The following is a 21,833-nucleotide window of genomic DNA, read 5'->3' as shown; positions in this document are numbered from 1 at the left end:
TCCTATAAACTCACCCTTTGGACTCTACCCTAAAAATACACTTGAATAGAAACACTAAGCCAAAGACCTCTAGGCTGCCGGGCTCAGGGAGGGGAACTAGAGGCCTTGACCCGCCTGGAGTGGGAGGAGCGAAGGAGCGGTCAGAGCATCGCCCTCGCCCCCCACCCCCCACCCCACCAGGCCGTCCCAGCCCCTCTCACAGCCTCTTTTTAAAAAAGTTGGTGCCTTCGCGGTTCCCACCCGGAGTGACAAAACCTTCCTGGTGTGGGAGCTGAGCTCTGGACCTAGGACCGAGGCCTTGCAGGTGAGCTGGCCAGGGTGGAGGGAGGGATGGAGAAAGCCGCCAGTTGCCCCAATAACTGGGAGTCAGGGCCAGGTGACCCCCAACCCAGCCCAATTCCCGAGCCAACACGTGACCACCCCCGGCCCCCCGCCCAAGCCCCGCGCAGTCAGGTGACCCCCCCCTCACTTAAGGAGCTTATAAACTAATGATGAGGAAAAACGAGGAAAGACGCACAAACAAATCAATAAAGAATAATGCTTTGGCGGGGGAGGGGAGCGCGTAGTAGTGGCCTGGCGGCGATGCGGCGGTGGTTCGGCACAGGGCTCTCGCTGACCGCAGGGAGACACGCGCGGTGGTCCATTTGCTGGCCTGGGACCAGAAGTCCACTGGGCGCTGAGCCGCGGGCCAGGGCCTGGAAAGGCTGGGCACGGCGCTGGCAGCTGTGGCGCACGGGGCCAGAGCGGTTACCCGCGGTAGCTGCGAAGGAGGGAGCAGGCCAGCGATGGGGAAGGGGGTGGGGTGTCGTCCCCGCGCACACGCGCCGCTCACCGCCTGCCTCGTCCGCCTGGCTCCGCGCGGGAGGAGGGAGAGGGAGGGGACGGCCCGATGGCCCCGCCGCCGCGTGCCCCGTAACGGCCACCGCGCGCGCCGGGCGGCGGCGCGCTCGGACCTCCCCGCTGCCCCAGGTGGGGAGGGGCATGCAACGACGGCCCCCAGTCCACCGCCTCCCACCCCTCACCCCCTACCCTCTTCCCAGCCCGAGGCGACTGCTGAGGAGCCTGCGGCGGGCAGAATAGCGGCGGTCGCTGAGGAGGCGCGAGCCCCGATCAGGCCACCCCCTCTCCATGCCGGACCATGAACTCAACCCGCAGACCCCTGGTGCCCGCGTCCGGCGGGGCCTCCCGCGACCTCGTCATGTTCGGTCAGTAGCGCCTGGGCCCTGAGACTGCAGGAGTCAAGGGGTTGCGATCCTGAGTGCGGAGTAATGGTGATGGGGTGTAGTAAGACAATGGTGGAGGTAAAGGGGAAAGTTACAGAGCTTGGCTGGGCCAAGTGGTTAGTGATGGCAGGTGGGAGTGTAGCGGGGTGATGGGAGTGCAGAGTGGGGAGTAACTGGGGACAGCTGTGGTATTTAGGTGTGGGGTGGAACAGGTCCGTTGCCATTGGATGTGAGGGGTGCAGAGTAGCTGGCTTCGTAGCATGAATTAGAATAGGAGCAGGGTGAGACCTGCTGGTGGGGAATAGAGAGGGAGAAGGGGCTAGGGGCTGTGATTGAGTAGTGGGACTAAGGACAGGTCTTGAGAAGAGAGCGAGGCGCTGTCTGCTCAGAACCAGAGTGCGGTGTTTGTGGTGTGATTTAGAGAGGGAGAGACCCAGAAACCTGGAGGGTAGTGCACTTGTAATAGAGGAGAACAAATCTGACTCTGTTGGATCTGTTCCTTTAGCTCTAACCACTGTGCCCTGTTTTCTAGGCTTATGTTTGCTAGCTCTGTACCTTTTATAAATGAATGTTGCCTGTAGCCTGTCTGGTAAACAGGAGAGCCTCTTCTCAAGGTTCTGACCTTTCAGGATATTAACACTTCTGCACTTATATAAAGATAACACGTTGCAGAATAGAAAGTAACCTTTGTTTTGTTGGAGGTTTTGCAGGAGCACCATGACCTAGCCCAGGTGGACAGCTGCAGGAACAAAGAATTCCTACAGCAAGAAGTTGCAACAACCAACCCCCCCCCCCCTTTTTATTTGTAAAAGCAGCCTGTATTCTGACTGGGAGGATGGTTCCCCAAGACATTAGTCGGCCATCCTCTCAGTCTGCCAGCTTTCCAAATGAAGTCGCTATTCCTTGCCCCAACACCTCATATCCTGATTTATTGGCCAGTTATGTGGTTAGTAGAGTTTGGACTCGATAACACACTGGGGAGGAGTTCAGGAAGGGCAGGACCAAAGGCTTGTTCCCCCATTGTCTGCTGGTCCCCTCCTTCCCCACCCAGCAGAAGATGAGGAGGCCCTGATGAGAAAGGTGTTTGTGAAGAGAGGAACAGGTCCAGGTCTCTAGATGCTGTTATGGTTTTGGAGGGCCCAGCCGGCTTATGGGGCTCCAGTGCCCCAGTGGTAGGGGATGGGATTGTCCTAGTGTCTTGAGTCCCTTCCAGTGTTGGCTGCTTTGTTCCTCTCCTGTTGCCTCCATGTCTACTTTTTCTTTTGTCAGCACATCACAGAGTCAGGTCTTGAGGCCAGTGCCTCACACAGGGGCTCCCCTAGGCCAGCCTTCTGAAGGCATGGGCGGGGGTGAGGTGGGGAAACTCAGCCCAGGTCAGATTGATCTAGGTCAGGGGAAGTATGGAACGCTGGGGACCAGGGCTAGGGCGGCTCCCTTCTCTCTTCTTGGTCTTCCCCTAGCAGGGGCCTCCTCTGCTGGTTCCACTTCCCCCAGGGAGCCGGCAGTGAGAAGGACGCCCACTCCCAGCCCGGGCCAGCCCCAGGAGTCCAGCCAGCAGTGGGACCCAGCCTAAGGCTGGCCCTCCTACCACCTAGCTCCTGGAGCAGGAGATTGGACCGCTAGGACTGGTCCCCTGGTGAGGAAAGAACCGTCCTGTGCATATCCTCAAGGAGACACCTGGCACTTCTGCCTTCCCTGGGCAGAGGCTGGTAATGATTCTCTTGTCGTCCTCTTAGTCTATGCCTTTTCTTTGGAGGAGTTGACCACATTCTCCCATCTTTTGGGCAAGAGGACTGGATGAAAAAACAAAAATAATGCTTTGACTTTATTTGTATTATTTAAATTTTTATGAATATATTTCTATACTACATCCTATCTAAACTTGAAATAGAGATTTAAGAAAGAACTAGCAATGTAAGAAATCCACAGTAATGTGTAAGTTATTCAGAGTTAACACAAGATATTTGCACTCTCAAAGAAGCTTGCTAATGCAGATGATGCTAAAAGAATGCTAATTCTTTTAGTTGTTTATAAAATATATAGAGGTATGTGTGTTCCTTCTTACAGAGGTTAGTAACTTGGGGAGCGGGGCTGCTACAGATTCAGGTCCTACTTCAGTGGCAGGTCCACTTATCTCCTCTTCAGGTCATATTCTCAAGCAGGAGCTATAGGATGACACGACTAAAACAATTTACTTCCTTTGCATACCCACAAGCCTGTAAGAGGCTTCTGCAGGTCTTCCTTGGTTCCTTTCATCATCACCTTCACCATCAGAGGTCAGGGAAACCTTCCGATTAGTCAGGGGCCCTGGAAGTGATACAGAAAAGTATTGATTTGAAACTAATAACATTTATTTAGGGCTTCCTATGAACTCATTCCTTAAAATGTGGCCCTATTTAATCTTCATAACCACCCCATGAAATTGGTATTGAAAAATCCCAGTTGTATCCAAAGTAAGTCTCTGTGTCAAGCTGTAATATTTTTAGGTCTCTTTTGTCTTTAGGTTCATCTGGGCACCAGACATAAGGCGTTTCAACCTAATGCCCTTGCCCTGAGCAGCTCCAGATGCCAAGAATTGGCCAATTACTACTTTGGATTCAATGGATGGTCAAAAAGGATCATAAAGGTAAAGTGTAGATTTTCTTTGACTAACCAGACTCCTTTCAACATTGAAATCCTAGACTTCAGAGAGAAGACTAGAACTGGGTTGTGGGGAGATGTGAGAGACCTCCAAGTGGAAGTGTCTGAGCATTGACCTGCCATGTAGAATTAATGATAATCTCAATGACTTGGTGGTGGTGTTCATAATTTTCTCTGGTATTTGTATGGTATATAATAAAAAATAGTTGTCCATATCTAGTAATTCATTTGCAAGTCTTACTTGAGTCTGAAGCAACAGGACACCTCAACTATTAACTGGGCTTGCTGGAGTCTAGTTTTTATTTCTAATAACAAAATGTTTTGAAATCTTGCATTTAATTGGAAGTCTGGGGTATGGATATAACTCAGTGGTAGAGCATGTGCTTAACATGCATGAGGTCCCAGGTTCAATCCCTAGTACTTCCATTAAAAAAAAACCCAAAAAACAAGAAAACTCATCACTGAAATTCTACCAGCTTCAGGATCTTTCTGACCTTGAAGAAAGGGAAAATGAAGATATTGTGGCACCAGTTCAGAAGCAAAGCCTGAAGTTCTTCTGAACTTTAGAGGTGGTGTTGCCACCCTATGAGGGCAGGAGTCCTGGAGCTGGCATGGCCGAGGAACCCTTGCACAAGCTGGAGGAAGGTCTGTTTTCCAGTGTGTGGTGGGTAGTGAGGGGGTGGGATTTCTCCTTTTTCCTTTCTTTCTGAAATTTTTTTCAGGTACAACATCACCCTCGCTCAGCAACTAAAGCCCTGGGCAGAGGTTTTCTGCCTTACAGTATAGATTCTTATTTTAGGCAATGCCTGACAGAACCTTTAACTTTAAAATTTTAGAGCTGACTGCCTGCCAAGAAGCTTAGTCAGAGGGAAATTTTTTCCCCCATTTTTGGTTAATAATTTATGCCAAAATAGTCCTTTCCAATACAGATCTTTTGTAGCCTTCAGTTACCCCAACAAAATCATCATCTAAAGATTTAAACTCTTGTGTAAATGTTCAGTCCTTTGCCTCCTATACAAGGACTTGAGTGGAGAAATTCAAATGTAGATCCCTAGAAAGGTTTTTCCAGCTGGTACTGAGTTTTTTCCCTAGAACCTGTGGCAGTTGGGGTTAGGGTTTTAAGTCAGAGGCAGGTCTGTTAGTTAATGGAGTGGAGGAAGCTTCACCATCCACCTGAGTGGCTGATGTTCTGGGAGAGGCCATCTGCACTACCACCAGATCTGTCTCATTGTGTGATTCCAGCCGTTTATGCACGGGAGAGCAGGAGTGTAGCTTCAGCTCGTCCATTTGAAATCTGAGTGATGTGAGAATTGTGCCACATTCTTGGCTTGCATCTCCCGTCTAGTACTTCAGGAACGTCCAGAATCGATCTGGGTAGTAAAAATGTGCCCTGCCAGGATATATCTACAACAGAGCCATTCAACCACACGCTTGTGTTGTGCCTACCTTTAGTTGCTACGATAATGATCTAAGAATCACAGATGCATTTTTCTTTTTAAATGTATAACATAAAAATCAGTTATTCAGATAGGCATTTTAAATCCATTTGTTTTTCTTGGATTTAGGGCCATTATCATTCCTTTTGAAAAGGAAGATAACCCAGAAGCTTGCTACTCAAAAGTCTATGACGGATGCATTCCAGAAACTGCTGATTGTGGTTTTAGGTAAGACTTTTTTTTTTTTTTTGAAGGGGAGATGATTAGGTTTATTCATTTATTTCTTTGTTTTTAGAGGAGGTGCTGGGGGTTGAACCCAGGACCTCGTGCTTGCTAAGCATGTGCTCTGCCACTTGAGCTATACCCTCCCCATGCTAAGACTTTTCGGTTGTCCTTGAAGTGCTTCAGTTTCAAGGAATAAATAAACTTATTTGAAAAGTTAATTGGATGAAAATAATTGTTACCTAAAACACTATATATTCTTTCAGTCACTAAATTCTTTCACAGCGGCAGTCTCAAATTTGTTCTCTGGGGCATTTCTGAGAAGAATGACAGCAAGTATTACTGTGTCCAGCGTGCAGATGCAGACCCCCTTGTCCCATTTCACACAGAGTGCTCCATCCAGCTCTTCTTTTTCGATTACTTGCCTTATACAGGATGGTATAGTGATTATAAGCCTTGGACACAAGTGTTTGAGTCCTAACTCTGTCTGTTAGATTTTTTTTAAATGCAATTTTAGGCTTTCTAGCCAGAGAGATTTGAAGGTATTTATTATCTCTAAGCTGCATTGTCTTTATCTGCAAAATTTGGTTAGTCATTCAGCTCACCTCATGGGGGATCGTGTAAGAGTAATGAGACGGTGAATGTAAAAAGCTTAGAACTGTGCCTGGAACATGGTAAGCAGACAAAATATATTGACTGTTATTATTATTGTTGTTTCCCTGTTGAAGGGTTTATTAGATTATGTTTTTGGAATCAATTCAGTTTCAGTTTTCATCTCATGTGTTGTGTGAATATGATTCTCATAATACTTAGCTACGTTTTTGTGAGTCTTGAAAGTGGTCATGCTGTTAAATGGCATCGATTGTGTTCCCTATTGAGTTACACAGTGGTGAGAACGTCACAGGCTCTGCCCAAAGGAAACTTTATGGTTGTCCATTCCCGGAGCAGAGTCGTTCCCCTGCTTCACAGCCCTGCAGACTGAGAGACTGAGAAAACCTAGTGAAGTTGTCAGAGACCTTACTTGCTTGTTAAGAGTTGACCGTGGATTGGTCTCAGCCTCCCAGCCCAGGCAGTCCTTCCTGTGAAGGTTGACTTCCCTGGTCATCAGGCAGAATCCCCATCAGCTGTCAACTTTTGATTAACAACCTTTAAGAACCAAACTAAATTTCTGGATTGTTTGCCTGTTCCTAACATGCTGAAGGTATTCCTTACTTGCACTCACAACTCCTTAGACAAGAAAGCCTTGTGACTCTAGTTTGCCTTGAGGGAAGTTGTATTGTCCAAAAGGTACATGGGCCAGTCTCTGCCAGCAGCGTTCAGATGCTTGCTCTCTCTCTCTCTCTCTCCCCAAAGCTTTGTATATTGTATCTGGCAGAATTTTGGCCCCAAGGAGTAAACAGTTGCCTTCTTCTAATAAGAAGTTATCTATTATAGTCCGATGGTGTCCATCCCAGGTTTGAACTCACTTTGACCCCCACCTGATGCCTCACTTTTTAATCATGTTATGATTGAACATTTTTGTTTCTGATAGCTTTTACTTCCTGTGTCATTATTCCTCAGTTCTTATTTCTAAGACCATAAAGTTTTTTGAAGCAAGCAAAGTTGGTACTTCTTATATACATTTTCACAAATAGTTGTGATAAAAACTGAAGTGTCAGATGAGGGAATTACTAGAAAATGCTCTTATTTTCTGCTTTTAGAAATCAAAAGAATGTCTGATTATTGGGTGCTACTGTTGTATACAGGAAGCTTTAGAACAAAATTCTGAACTGACCCTTGTTAACTTTATTTCAGAAAGCGGTAAAATGGCTGTGGTGTACAGCCCCTGTGAAGAGGTCACAGGTGCTAGGACTGAAGAGGAAGTACGGGATTTAATTCAAGTATGTGGAGATAAAAACTCGAGGGGCACCCAGCCAGTGTCGCCGTAATTCAAAACAACCAGCAGGATTTAGAAGACTTTGGCTTGTCCACTCAGCTGTGTCATCCTTAGGGAAATGTGAAACTCTGACAGTGCTTTTGAGGCAAGGAATTCCTGGGGCTTTTCCTGAAGTCATGACCCTTGGCTCTGACCCCTTATTTGAAATTTGGAGAGCAGGACTGAGGGCCACCAGCGTGCTTCTGCAGTTGTGGACACAGGAGAAGACACAGGCCTTTTAAAACTCCCCTCAAGCACAATCCCAGGCATTTAGGAACCAAGTAACTATGGCCTTAAGTCGGAGTATGCTGCACCATTTGGAAACTACGAATACCTTTCAAATAAGTTGTGTTGTTACCCAGATCTCAGCATCGTATATGTATCTTATGTGAAATATTTTGCTGAAAAACCTTTCTATACATCAATTATATTGATGGCCTGAATTAGGGATTAAGTTGTCAAAGTAATTTCTGAAAGAAAATAGTAATGACCTGCACATAAGATTTTTTTAAGGAGTAAAAATGTGTTTCATGTCACTGAGAACTTAATGTGCAGCTAGATTTCTAATTATGTAACTCTCCCCAGCATTGCCAAGTTTGTTATGAAGAGAAGAAAGTAGAGAAAGAAAAGATGGTTATGTTCTGAAGGGTTATTTGAAGTTTTTTCTGCACAAGATAATTATTTTCATTCAATTTATATCAAATTATTTTAAATTCAGCTTAAATGAGGGACACTTCAATCATGTCCATGTTTGGGCTTTAAGAAGTCTAGCTTCTTGTGAAATGTGAGAGGAAGGGATTCAGTATTGATGCTGAAGTTTTCAGAAAGCTGATTATAACAACAGACCCATTCCTCATCGGCCAATCTTGGAATCAATTCCATTTAAAAACCATTATGTGCTTGACGCTGGGAATAAGATCAAGCTCCTTCTCCATGGAGTTCTGTGGCCAGAGGGTGTGCCAGACAGTTAAACAGGGCTAAAGTTAAAGAGATGATTATAAGGGCTGTGAAGGAAGTAAACTGGGTGCTAGTTGCAGTATTTCAAGAAAATTATTTGACATGCTGAATTTACTTTTTGAGAAGGAGGAGGTAATTAGGTTTTTATTTATTTAGTTACATATATTCTGTTTCTTAGAAATATATTTTTAATGAAGTATAGTCAGTTAACAGTATTGTGTCAATTCCTGGTGTACAGCACAGTACTTTAGTCATATTGGAACATACATATTTTCGTTTTCATATTCTTTTTAGCCATAAGTTACTAGAAGATACTGAATATAGTTCCTTGTGCTATACAGCATGAACTTGTTTATCAATTTTGTACATAGTAGTTAGTATCTGCAAATCTCCAACTCCCAACATATCCCTTCCCACCCCCTTCCCCACTGTTTATTTATTTTTAATGGAGGTACTGGGGATTGAACCCAGGACCTTGTGCTTGCCAGGTACGCACTCTAACCACGGAGCTATCCCTCCCCACAACGTGCTGACTTTAACATCCTAGGTGTCTTCTCTGTGTGCGCACACAGGGTAGACCTCTGAAAAGTGGCACTGTAATTTTTTTCTAGACTAATGGCTGTGCTGAGACAAGGTGGGATGGGGAGATTTTCCCACACTAATGTATAGGGCTGTTCACTTGGTTTCCGACTCTCTTTCCCAGAATGAATTGCTCACCTGCTCCAAAACCCTTCCTGCAGACATTTTGGAGTCATCACTGACTCAGTGGTAACCCCTAATAATAGAGTGGTGAATTTTATAATCAGACATGGATCCTGAGAGTTTAGAGGACATGAGAACATTTTAGAATAACTAAGTGTAAGGTGTATTCCCCTCCCACCGCCGTAACTGGTGCTCATTTTGTAGGTCAGCTACTTTTCTTCAAAGCAGTGTGGCCAAGGGGAGGAAGAATGTCTCTCAGATTTCAGTTTGGAGGAGGAGGAGTTTAGATTGCCAGAGCTGGAGTAGCACTTTTGAATTTCCTGGAAGGCCAGGCCCTGTGACTTCCTTGGGAGGCTCTGCCCCACCATCACCCCCACCCCTGCGCTGCTGGAGTCCGGGGCCACTCTGGTCTGCAGCCCAAATCCTGCCTCGTTGTGCCAGGGGCTGGGCCCGGGTTGTAGACAGGGCCCGGCAGGAGATAAGTGTCACCTTTGCTGGTGGAAAGATGGATTGGGCCCTGGGAAAAAGCCGCACTCTTATTGGATCTCCCACTGACCTACTAAAGGTCGTGTCAGTAAAGGTGTGTTAAATAGAGGGTGGGGCGTGAGACAGGGGAGGGGCACACGTGTAGCCAGGCTGCCATATCACTTTGGTTTCCATTCAGCGCGCCTGGCCAGTGCCCCACTGGCCTGGGTTGCTGTGCCCGAATTGTCTTTAGATCATGTTTCCATAGTGTTTTTGGTTGCTGCGGCTCTTTGCTTAGCAACCACTCTGGCTTCTGGACCAGGAAGTTCAGCCCCTGGAATGGTCCTTAGAGAGGAGAAAAAGAAACTTCACAACAAGAGGTGAAAAAGATATCTTTTGAAAAAGTGGCTCTCTACTCAGAAAATTCCATGGTGTGAAATAGAGTGACAGTGTTTAGGATTATTCCACTGGTTCCCAGGGGCCAACTGCCCAGTACTCAAGAGAAGTCAAGGCTGGAAGACAACTGTTCCCCACTCAGCAGGATGCTCTGCAGATCCACTGTGACTCCTCTCGTTCATACACCCCAGCCCATCCTGCCTCAGACGCAGAGGAGTGAGGCTTCCTCTCTCCACCTCCTCAGCGTGCTCGTGTTCCTGCTCCCATCACAGATTATCACAACACCCGCTGCTAACAGGTCCTCATCTGGATGTGGCCTTTTCCACTTACCACCAATGCCTCTCCTTGGTCCTGCTCCCGTATATCCCAGCCCCCATAACAGAAGGCTCTACACAGAGAGAAACACTATGTCCACGCTGGCTCTCTGGCTAACGTTTGGGCAGAGATCTGGGGTGTAGGTTAATAAGAGATTTGCCAGGCTGTATGCTAATGTGAAATATTCAAGAAATCAATGGAATAATACTTGGAAGTCCTAAAATGCAGAAGGGAAAAAGCAACTTTTGTCAGATGCCTACTTTGCTTTCATTTTATTTAACTCCTAGTATTTCCAGATTTACTTGGAGACCCATCAAAAGCTTCTGACTGTGTTAAGGTCATGTGTACCACTGTGCAGCTGGGTCTCTCTTCCAGAAGGATTTAAAGTACTTTTGGTGGTGGTGGTTAGGGTCAGAGGAGGAGGTGTGAGGGTCAGAGGAAGAGGTGAAGGGTCATGAGAAAGGAGGAACAAGAGCTCGCAGACAGCCCCAAACTGGGGACAGGAGATCTAGGCACTAGGCCTCAGCGCTTCACACCTCTGATCTTGCTTTGCTCACCTGTAAAAGGAGGGAGATTAAAAATGCCTGTTCTGCCAACTTCTGGGGGAGAAGGGAGTAATATTGGTAAAAAAAAAGTTTGGAAAATAAGCAACATTTTTATGTAAGTAGCAAAATGTAATTATTTATAATGTGCTTCAGATCATTGATAGAGACCAGTATTCAAGCTGTTCTGTGCATGAAAGCACTTTTTGGAAGTCGTCAAGTTACGTGCCAATAAATCTAATGTATAGAGAGAAAGCCTTGAAAGCATCTGAGTGTTTTGTGGATAGAAATGCTTGAGATTCAGAGCAAGTTCAGAGCTGGACAGTCTAAGAATAAAAGAGCCATCCCATCCACTGGAAGGGCTAGGTAGCAGCTTCTGGTTACAGAACCAGAAACTCTAAGGCTCCAAATAAAACATAAACCACCACCACTTGCATTCTTTTATAAAACTGAAAAAGAAACAAAATAAATACAAATATATTTACACCCGCCCTATAAGGCAAAGGGTACTTGAGACCTAATGGATATTAAATCAGTTTACAAACTGTGGTGCACTTACATGAATAAATTCTCATTTGGGGGTAACGCATCAAGCAGAGAGCACAGTATACAATATGTGGCCCTGAATGGTCATTCCCTTCCCGCTTCCATGCCTTTCTCTTGTTCCTCTATGTATGTGGATCAGTTACATTATTAAGCTGACAGTAACTGAGGCATTATGAGCTTAATAATGTAACTGAGAATCTGACTTTTAGCAAGGGAGTAGTTCTTAGAAATTTAGGGAGGTAAAATTCTGAATGAATGAATAAAAATAGTTCAATTACATCGTTAGTTTAAAATTTTTATCATCACTGATTAAAAATTAAAAAAATAAAAATTTATCATCAGGCAATGCAGACTCACCACAACGTGTGGTGTTTGTCAGGCAGTCCCTGTCACAGTGCAGCTTGAATGTCTTGCAGACAACTTCAATAGTATTTTTAAATTGGCAAAGGCAGCGGGCCCTACAGCTTGGTAAGATCTTATAAATGAAAACAGAATTAAATTAGTGGTAAAAGAGTGACTTGAGTAGGGAGGCAGGCCAAGGCCACCAAAGGGCAGTGCGAAAATGAGTTCTTGGGGCATATGGCCTGGAGAATTGGATATGGACCAATTGGCCAATTGCTGCTTTTAACTGTTATAAATAAATACAGAGGAGGACGGAAGTGCCCAACAGCAGGGTAAGGATGGCAGTGGCTGTCAGTGTGCCTAGGAAAAAGGTGATAGGGATTAGAATTGGGTGACACTGCTCTGTAGTTTAATTCAGAAGTATCTCCTCCCAACCCAAAAGTCTAACTTTGAGTTGAGAGTACACAGGAAGAGGGCAGACTTCTAAGAGGAGTCTGAGTAAGTCCCCAACTTCTGGAGTCCCTTTCTCAATTCCTAGTTGTGAGTAGGAAATGTATCAGAAATCGCTCTGGGAATTAAAAAACACTTTGTGGTTAATGACAGAGATTACATTGGCCAACTCTGGACAATCTAAACATTCAAGAGAAAAACAATGAGATAAAACAATTAATTTAAAGCAGAGCATATGAGTTTAGAATAATATTCGACACTGGGGGAGCATTTTATAGAACAATGCTAGCTAATAATGTCGAAGGAAAGACAGGATTGGGAAAGTGTCATTTTGCAACTACCAGTGTGACACAACTCAGACCGGGATTATCACTGATGCACACTTGGGTGAAGAGTGTTTGAAAGTAGGATCTTCACTGATTCCAAAGTATCACCCCATAGATTATTTACTAATTACCAAGGGAAAAGATAACTTTACAATGGAGAGATATGGAAGATATCACTTTAATCAAGTGGTCAAACTTAGCATCAGGCAACCTGAAGTGATGAAGTAGGAAGGATATATCGCCAGGATATCTATTCTTCCCCAAAATGCTTACTTTGAATCTAGACAAATTAAGATTGTGGGGCAATTTATAAGACAGCTGGCTTAGGCTCTTCAAAAATGCCAATGTCATAGAAGACAAAAAAAACAAACAAGCAAAAAACCAAAAACCAAAACAAAACAAAATAAACAGTAGGGAAATATTCTAGATTAAAGGAAACAAAGGCATGACATGCAATACCTAATCTTTGATTGGACCCTGTACCAAGACAGAGTTAAGAATTCATTGACTTCTGGCCCAGATGAAGTAGCAGGGAACAATTTAACCTCTTATTTGAAACAATGTGGGGGGAAAAAAACCCAGATTAAATATATGAAACAGTTTTCAAGATATTGGACCTCTGGCAAGAAAGTTCAGTCATCCCCAAGAGATGGGAAATAAAAATGAAGTGATCCCTATGACTCCCCTAGTTTATTTCTTTGAGAGAGTTTCCAGGTCATGGTACAGGGAGGAGAAACTCAGGCAGACAAATGGAGGACTCCCTGACTGAGGAATTGGAATTGAGAGTCCAGGGAAATCAGGGTGACTAGTGTTCACAAAGCACAGCACTAGAGAGAAAAGAGGTGCACAAAGAAGTCTGAAGATATGCAGAGGGATCTCCTGAGTATTCAACAAAGTACCGGGCAGTGCATGTGTGTGAGGAGTTACTTGAGGTCAGGAAAAGAACCACATGAAAGGATTAGTGATAAAGGATAACTGGATACGACACAGGGTTGGGAAGAGTACCCATTCCTACAAGCCAAATGCTCAGAAAAGTCTTATCTCAGTAGTTGTGAATAATGAGCTCTAGACTAAAGGCTACTCGTGGTCATACCTAACCCAAAAGGATAAAGTTGACTTCACCCAAAACAAAGCTCAAACGTATTTCTAGGAATATAAAAATATGTACCACACAATAAACTAAAATTCACAATGCCTGGAATCAAATGAAAACTACCAAGCATGCAAAGGAGGAGGGAAATATGTGCCATATTGAGGAGACAAAGCCATCAATCAAAACTAACCCAAAATCTATACAGATTTTAGAATTAGCAGAACATGACATCGTAATAGTTATTATAACAACTGGCATATGTTAAAAACCCAGATTAAAGACTGAAAATGTTAAGTATAGGCATGGAAGAGACAAAATAGCTTCCAGAGAGTAAAAACAATGTCTAAATGAAAAGGACACTGGATGGGATTAATGGTAGATTAGACACTGCAGAAGAATCAGTGAACATTAAGGAATTATCCAAAATGAAACACAAAGAGAAACAAAACAAATCAACAGAAATGAACAGGGCATCATTTGATGAGCTGTGCAACAACTTCAAGTGGCCTAATACATGTGTACTTAGAGTCCACGAAGGAGACATAGAAAAATTTGAAGAAATAACAGCCAAAAATTTTCCAAATTGGTAAACACGATAAATCCACAAAGCCAAGGTCAGTGAACATTAAACATGAGAAACATGCATAAAACTGAAACAAGGCACAAATCATAATCAAATTGCTCAAAGCCAGCAATAAGTAGAAACTCTTAAAAGAAGCCAGAGGGAAAAACTATACACTACATAAAGAGGAACAAAGATAACAGTGACAGCAGATTTCTTGTTGGAAACAATGTAAGCCTAAGCTATTTTGGGGAAATGAATTCCCTGTGGCTTCTTTTAAAATTTGCATCTTAAGTTACTGAAGAAATTTCAACAAGTTCCAAATAGTAGAAACTGATAATAAGTCAACATAAGCTTAAGATGGAAGATAATGCAAACAAATCATATCAAAAAGGTGATAAGGATGGCACATAAAAAAGAAACCATAGATAAACCTCATTGATAAATATGACTACGGAAGTCTAAATAAAACAATTGGAAATCAACTTTAGTGTTTTACACTGGGATGGAAGTGTATTTCAATATTACCAGAGCTATTAATATAATAGGCACTGAAAAATCATTTGATTAAAAATGAAAAGACATAGCTAATTATTAAAATATTATTAGCAAAACACAAATAGAAGGATAGTTGCTAAATATATACACCATCTTCTGCTGAAGCATTTTAAGGCTCTTTACTGCACTTAGAAGAAAATTTTAAAATTTTAACAAGGCTCGGAATGACCTGACCCCTGCTTACCTGTACAATCCCACATCTCACTACTCTCCTGTTCACTCCAGCCATACTGACCCATATTTAATTCCTTAAACACAACAAAGGCCCAGCTCAGCTCTTTTGTACATGCAACTCTCTTCCTGTAGTGCTCTCTGATCAAGACTTCATAGACTGGCTTTTTTCATCCTTCACATCTCAAATAATAAAAACATGAAAATGTAAAGAGTTGTTATCTATCTCCATATAGTGGAATTCAATGTATCTTATTTATGTGTTCTCCCTTTTTATTTTTTTGAATTTTTTAAATTTGCATTTCTATATATTAGGCTTTCAAAAGGAAAAAAGACACATTAAGTTACTTTCATTGTTGCTATGCCTGAAATGTGCTTGATAAGAAGCAAAACATTGATCTCATGTTTCTCCCAAAATAGACAGTTGCCTCAATGCCATTTATTGACTAATACAAAATTTGTCTCCTAATAAACGTGGTCCCATAATAATCAACTATATCCTACAGGTTATTATTTGGTCTGCATCTGGAGTTTCTCTCCAGTTCTATTGATCTGTTTTTTCCAGCATCAGTACCACATTATTTCAGAGTCCTTTATATGTGGCAGAGGAGGTCTCCCCTTGCTCTCTCTTTTTCAACATCTCCTAACAGTTTCACACTTATTTTTAGATTAAACTTAGATGAGGTTTTCTTTCTTAAAATCCCTGTTAGAATTCTGACTTCAAACAAGTTCAAGTTTAGATTTGTTCAGTAGAACATGCACCTTTGGAATCTTAATATGCCTATCCATTTATCAAGTTTTTACTATACGCTTCAAGGCTGGAGAATTTAAAGGCCCTGACTGATTTCTGTTAACATTTTTTAATGCACAGATTTTTTTAGTTGTCACTGTGGATGGGATTATTTCATATTATATTTTAATCTAATTATTCCCGATTATTATTTACATAGAATAATAATAAAGAATCTTTCTTGAGTACTCACCGCAGGCCAGCTATTTGTGTTAAGCACTTTATTAGTTAATTGTACTCTCACCTCAACCCATTTTTCCCATGAAGAAACAGGATCTTAAAGAGCTAGGTAACTTGCCTCAGGTTTCACAACTAGAAAGTGTTAGACCCCAGACTTAAATTCAAGTGCTTTGAAATTCCTTTTAATTTCTAGTAACATTTCAGTTGATTGTGTTAGACTTTCTGGACAGATCATCCTATCAGCAAATACTGATAATTTTTCCATTTCCCTTCCAATATTTTTACTTTTCCCCTTTGTTCAGTTGTATAACATCAGTTTCTTTTACTGCATATACTTGTTTTAAATATCATTTAGATCAATACAACATCATAACATACTAATCTTGTAAGCACTTCAAGAGGGTTGTAACATGATGTGATTTAAAATAAGACACAGGCATTATTCCTGTAATACTGACTATGCCCGATTAGAACTTGCCTAGAATGACTAAGTCACATGAAGATTTTCCATGCTCTGTTTTGTGTCTCTTATACCAAAAACAAAGTATAAAGTTTAGCCTAAGATATTGTTAATGATAAGAAAACAGTTGATTTTACTTACCTGAATGTCTTTAGTCAACTGAGGGCCCTTAGTAGACGTTTGTTGGTGCTGATGCTGCAGACAGTCAGAGAAATGGATGGAGGCAACCAGAGTGGAGTCTCCGAGTTCCTGCTCCTGGGGCTCTCAGGGAGTCCTGAGCAGCAGCACAGCGGGTCCTGTTTTGGATGTTTCTGTCCATGTACCTGGTCACGGTGGTGGGAAATGTGCTCATCATCCTGGCCATCAGCACTGACTCCTGCCTGCACGTGCCCATGGACTTCTTCCTGGCCAACCTCTCCTTCACCGACTTCTTCTTTGTCACCAAACAATCCCCAAGATGCTGGTGAACCTTCAGTCCCAGAACAAAGCCATCTCCTATGCAGGGTGTCTGACACAGCGCTACTTCCTGGTCTCCTTGGTGGCCCTGGACAACCTCCTCCTGGCCACATTGGCATGTGACCGCTATGTGGCCATCTGCTGTCCTCTGCGCTACACCACGGCCATGAGCCCTGGGCTTTGTACTTCACTCCTCACCTTGTGTTGGGCACTCTCCGTCCTCTATGGCCTCATCCACACCCTCCTCATGACCAGGGTGACCTTCTGTGGGTCCCGGAAGATCCACTGCATCTTCTATGAGATGTATGTCCTGCTGAGACTCACATGTTCCAACACCCAAGTCAGTCACCCAGTGCTCACTGCCACAGGCTGCTGCAGCCTCCTCACCCTCTTTGGGTTCATGCTCACGTCCTATGTCAGATTGTCCGAGCCATCCTCCGAATACCCTCAGCCTCTAGCAAGTACAAAGCCTTCCCCACCTGTGCCTCCCATTTGGCCGTGGTCTCCCCGTTCTACGGGACACTTTGTCTGGTATATCTGAAGCCCCTCCACACCTACTCCATGAAGGACTCAGTGGCCACAGTGATGTATGCTGTGGTGACCCCCATGATGAACCCTTTCATCTACAGCCTGAACAAGGACATGTGTGGGGCTCTGAGAAGACTCCTCCTAGGGAAGCCTTCCAGAGGCTGACATGATGGTAATTTTGGAAGGGGCCCTGAAGTGGAGGTGGGAATTTCCTCCATCATGTGCAAGGCATTATCCTGTATGGTATACAGGAGTAATTAGGGCATAGAGCCAGCCCAGAATGAGTTTACTGATTTGTGGTAAAGAAAAGACATGTATGTATAACTCAGTATCCATTAGATCTCACCAGCCTTGGCAATAAATAAGGTTACACTAAGACTAATACGAGAAGTTTGCAGGATCAAATCCTTCAACTTGCCTGACACAGGACCATGGTCCCAGCCTTATCCAGATACATAAAGTTATAGCCTAGGGATGTCACTCCTGTTCTCTGACACATATCCATTCATGTTTCTGAGCTCTGGCCTTCTCTTAGGATAACGCCCTACAAGCCATTTACAGAAGATACCTTGTTCTGCCTCCACTGCAGGTGTCCTGGGTGAAGCTGCCCCTTACCTGATGTACTGCCAGGGGGAGGTCTGCTTCAGTCCTGACCCACAGTCCCTCTGGACATAGCCCCTATGGTTCAGTTCGAAATAGCAAAAAGATTCCTCTCCTTTGCTCTGGGTTGATTTTGTAATCCTCGCGCTCCAAAGCAATACTGCCTCTCTTGTCTTTTTCCTGTGTTTCTTTTCTCTGAAAAAATGTCAGACCTTGTCCCGGGAAGTCCATCCTGTCCTTTATTTCTGTGGCTCCTCACCTTTTATCTCTTCTTCATGCAACAACTCCATCCTTCCCTCTAAACAAAACTCTCAAGCATATCAACATACACTCGTGAGCAGGAGTAATGGTGGAGACAGTAGGAGAGGAGGTAGTTGTGAGATCCAGTCTTTACTTTTCTGATGTTCATTCGGTCATTCACCAATTCATTCAATTGATGACTGACTTAATGTCCATTATGGGCCTCAAACGAGATTACAGACATTAATAAGGAACCCAAGTCTATTGAGAGAAGTAGATAAAATTACAATAAATGTAAGTGGATCTAACTCATCAGTTAAAAGGTGATGTTTAACAGATTGATTAAAGATAAAATACAAAAAAAGTTAAAAAAATAGAAGCAATAAAGATGTGAAATTTCAAAATAAATAAATAAATAAAAATAAAATACAGACATATGTATTTAAAAGAGATACACTGAAAGCATAAAAATCTATAAAACTTAAAGAATAGAAACAGGCATATTTGGAAAATACTAATCAAAAGAAAGCTGAATATAGCTATATTGACATCAGATAAAATAGACTTCAAAGCAAAAATTACTAAGAATGGAGAATGTTCTTTTATTGTATCTGTATGAGATGATGGATGTTAACTTACCATGGCAATAGTTTCACAATATGTGTAAGTCAAGTCATTGTGCTGTACACCTGAAACTTACAGTGTTGTATGTCAATTCTATCTTAATAAAACTCAAAAAAAGAATGGAAAGTGTTACTATCCAAGGCAAATTTGAAACATACCCTGATACTCCACGAGACAAATGAAGTTGAAGCTTTTTAAGCTCCTTCACTCTCTCTTGCAGACACCCGTTCCAAGGCTCTTATCTAATTTGTAATTTTTTTTTCTTACACAGGACCCCAAACGGAATCACTTCAGGTCCAAAAGCCTTATAGCACTCAGATAAAGCAATTGTAAGTATTTTTGCACCTTTTTAAAAAGAGCCTCAAAATACATGAGGTAAATCTGGTATAATGACCAGGAGGAATTTATAGGATCACCATCATGAAAGGAAACTTTAGCAGGCCTCTCTTGATTAATGGTGGGTCAGGTTGGCAGAGGAATGTGAAAATATGGAGGATCTGAACAGCGTGGTCAATGTGCTTGATTTGGGCTTATGTGGAGTTTACATGCAATGATTAGGAAGAGTATTTTCTTGGACACACATGGAACATTTGCAGGAATTAGTCATGTACTGAACCACACACACACACACAAAAAAGCCTCAACAAATTTCAAGGAATAGATAAGTAAAGCATAATCTCTATTCACAACTCAATTGGTTTGGATGTTAATGACAGAAGAGTAAATAGAGTGTCTCCAATTTTTGGACCTTGGGAGACAGACTATTAGCTAACTCAAGGTTAAAAAAGAAATCAAAATAGAAATTTGAAAATATCTAGCTATCTGGAGGGAACTCTAATGTGAAAAGATACATGCACACCAATGTTCATAGCAGCACTATATTCAATAGCCCAGACATGGAGCCGACCTAAATGTCCATCGACAGATGACTGGATAAAGAAATTGTAATATTTATACAATGGAATACTACTCTGCCATAAAAAAGAATAAAACAATGCCATTTGCAGCAACATGGGTGGACCCAGATATCATCATTCTAAGTGAAGTAAGCCAGAAAGAGAAAGAAAAATAACATATGATATCACTTATTTGTGGAATTTAAAAAAGAAAAAGACACTATGAACTCATCTACAGAACAGAAACAGACTCTCAGACTTAGTAAACAATCTTATGGTTACTAGGGGAAGAGGGTGGGAGGGGATAATTTAGGAGTTTGATATCTACAAATGTTGTCCACTATACATCAAAATAGATTTTTAAAAGAAGTTTCTTTTGTATAGCACAGGGAACTATGCTCAATATCTTGTAATAACCTTTAATGGAAAAATATGAAAACGAATATATGTATGTATATGCAAGACTGGGACATTGTGCTGTATACCAGAAGTTGACACATTGTAATTGACTGTACTTCAGTTAAAAAAAAAAAAAAAAGAAAATATCTAGCACTGGATGGTAATAAAGACATCGCATGTCAAAACCTGTAGGATGTGGCCAGCATGGTGCTCTGAACAAAAACTGCGGTCTTAAGTGGTCACATTAAAAGGAAGGAAAGCTTCCTGTTTGTTAAGCTAAGTTTCCTTTTAGGATTGTGGAGCAAATGAACAATGGGATGAGCACAGGGAACATGCAAGGAAGGAGATAAATAAACTGGGGATAAAAACCAATAAAACAAATAAAACAGAGAGGATCAATTAGTAAATAGCAGTATAAGCAAATCATCAAACAATGCAGCAGTAACAAGTAGGGCGGGGGCAGGGGATGCTTAAGGAGCTAAAAGTGATTGCCTCTGGGTAGCAAAACTGGGAATGGGAAGGGTGAAGTTGGGTGACTATTTCTCAGTTAAAACCTACTTGTAGTATCTAAATTCTTTAACTATGATTAACTTATTTTAATTTGAATAATGATATAAAGAATAACCAGGAAAAAATGGGGGAAATTAGAGAAATGGAGGAAGGAGAGCCCAGCCCTACCAAATATTTTAAAATATTATCAAGTTACAGTAACTATATAATTGGGACTAGCATAGAATACTGCAAGAGAGTGCAGATATAGATGCATGTATGGAAATTTAATAAATGACAAAGGTAACATTTCTAATCAATGAAGAAACATTGGGACATTCAGTAAATAGTGCTCAGAAAACTGGCTAGCCATCTAAAGAAGTGAATCTCGACCTCACTTTCCCCTTTATATCCAGATGAAACAAAGATGTGATTTCCTTTAAAAAATAAAAGTATAAATGTTTAAGAACACATGGAAGAGAAGAAAAATTTGTAATCTTAGATTAAGGAAGGTTTTTGTAGATTAGCCACTAAATCATGAAACCATCAAGAAAAGATTGATTTGGCAGGTGCTGCTAGTTACCCCAGTAATATCCATTCTCCTTTTCTTTCTTATTAATCAGCCCTGATTTCAGTGGTGAAAGGGAGTGAAGAGTATCCAGAAATCATATTATTCTTTCTAGATTCCCTTGTAATGAGGAGTAGCTATAGGACACAAATCTAATCAATGAGATATAAGCAGAAACAGTGATTTCTGAGAAAACTTTTCTTCTATAACATAAGCACAACCTTTTTATTCTTGCCCTTTCCAATCTGGAATGGAGATGCACGCACCAGAGCTGCAGCAGCCATATAGCAATCATGTGGTGACCAACGGAGTATGAAGACTGCACACTGAGGATAGTGAGGCAGAAAAATGGTGAAAGCCCAGTTTCCTGATGGCATCACTGAGCCCATGAACTGCCTACCTTCAGACTTCATATTTGTTCAATAATTTTCAAAGTAAGGTAAAATCATGGCTCTCATATAGTATAAAACTGAACATGTGTTAAAGATTATTTAACACATCAATGAGGAAACAGCCAAAGAGTCTAAAGAACAGATACATTTTTCGATCAGGTAAATTGAAATAAATGTACAAACAGAGGCAAACTGATTTTTCCACTGGGGTGGGGGACAGTGGGGGAGAGCTGTCCCTCTACTGTCATAACTCATTTGCATGTCTATAGATGCTATCAGTTAATCTAAAACTTACAAAGTTGTAAAGTAAGTCCCATAGAATCTGAATCAGACAAGCCAGAAACGTGTCT

General features: G+C 42.3%; 2 pseudogenes; both read left to right on the top strand.

Moving 5' to 3' along the window:
• Positions 1-785: 785 nt before the first annotated feature.
• On the top strand, positions 786-11,735 carry LOC123618204 (RAD52 motif-containing protein 1-like; annotated as a pseudogene).
• A 4,326-nt stretch (positions 11,736-16,061) lies between these two features.
• LOC105071491 (olfactory receptor 1D2-like) lies at positions 16,062-18,585 on the top strand (annotated as a pseudogene).
• Positions 18,586-21,833: the final 3,248 nt, after the last annotated feature.

This window comes from Camelus bactrianus, chromosome 16 (assembly GCF_048773025.1).
Source record: "Camelus bactrianus isolate YW-2024 breed Bactrian camel chromosome 16, ASM4877302v1, whole genome shotgun sequence".
Classification (NCBI taxonomy): Eukaryota; Metazoa; Chordata; class Mammalia; order Artiodactyla; family Camelidae; genus Camelus; species Camelus bactrianus.
Note: the sequence above shows the minus strand (reverse complement) of the source record. Positions and strands in the feature narration are given on the sequence as shown.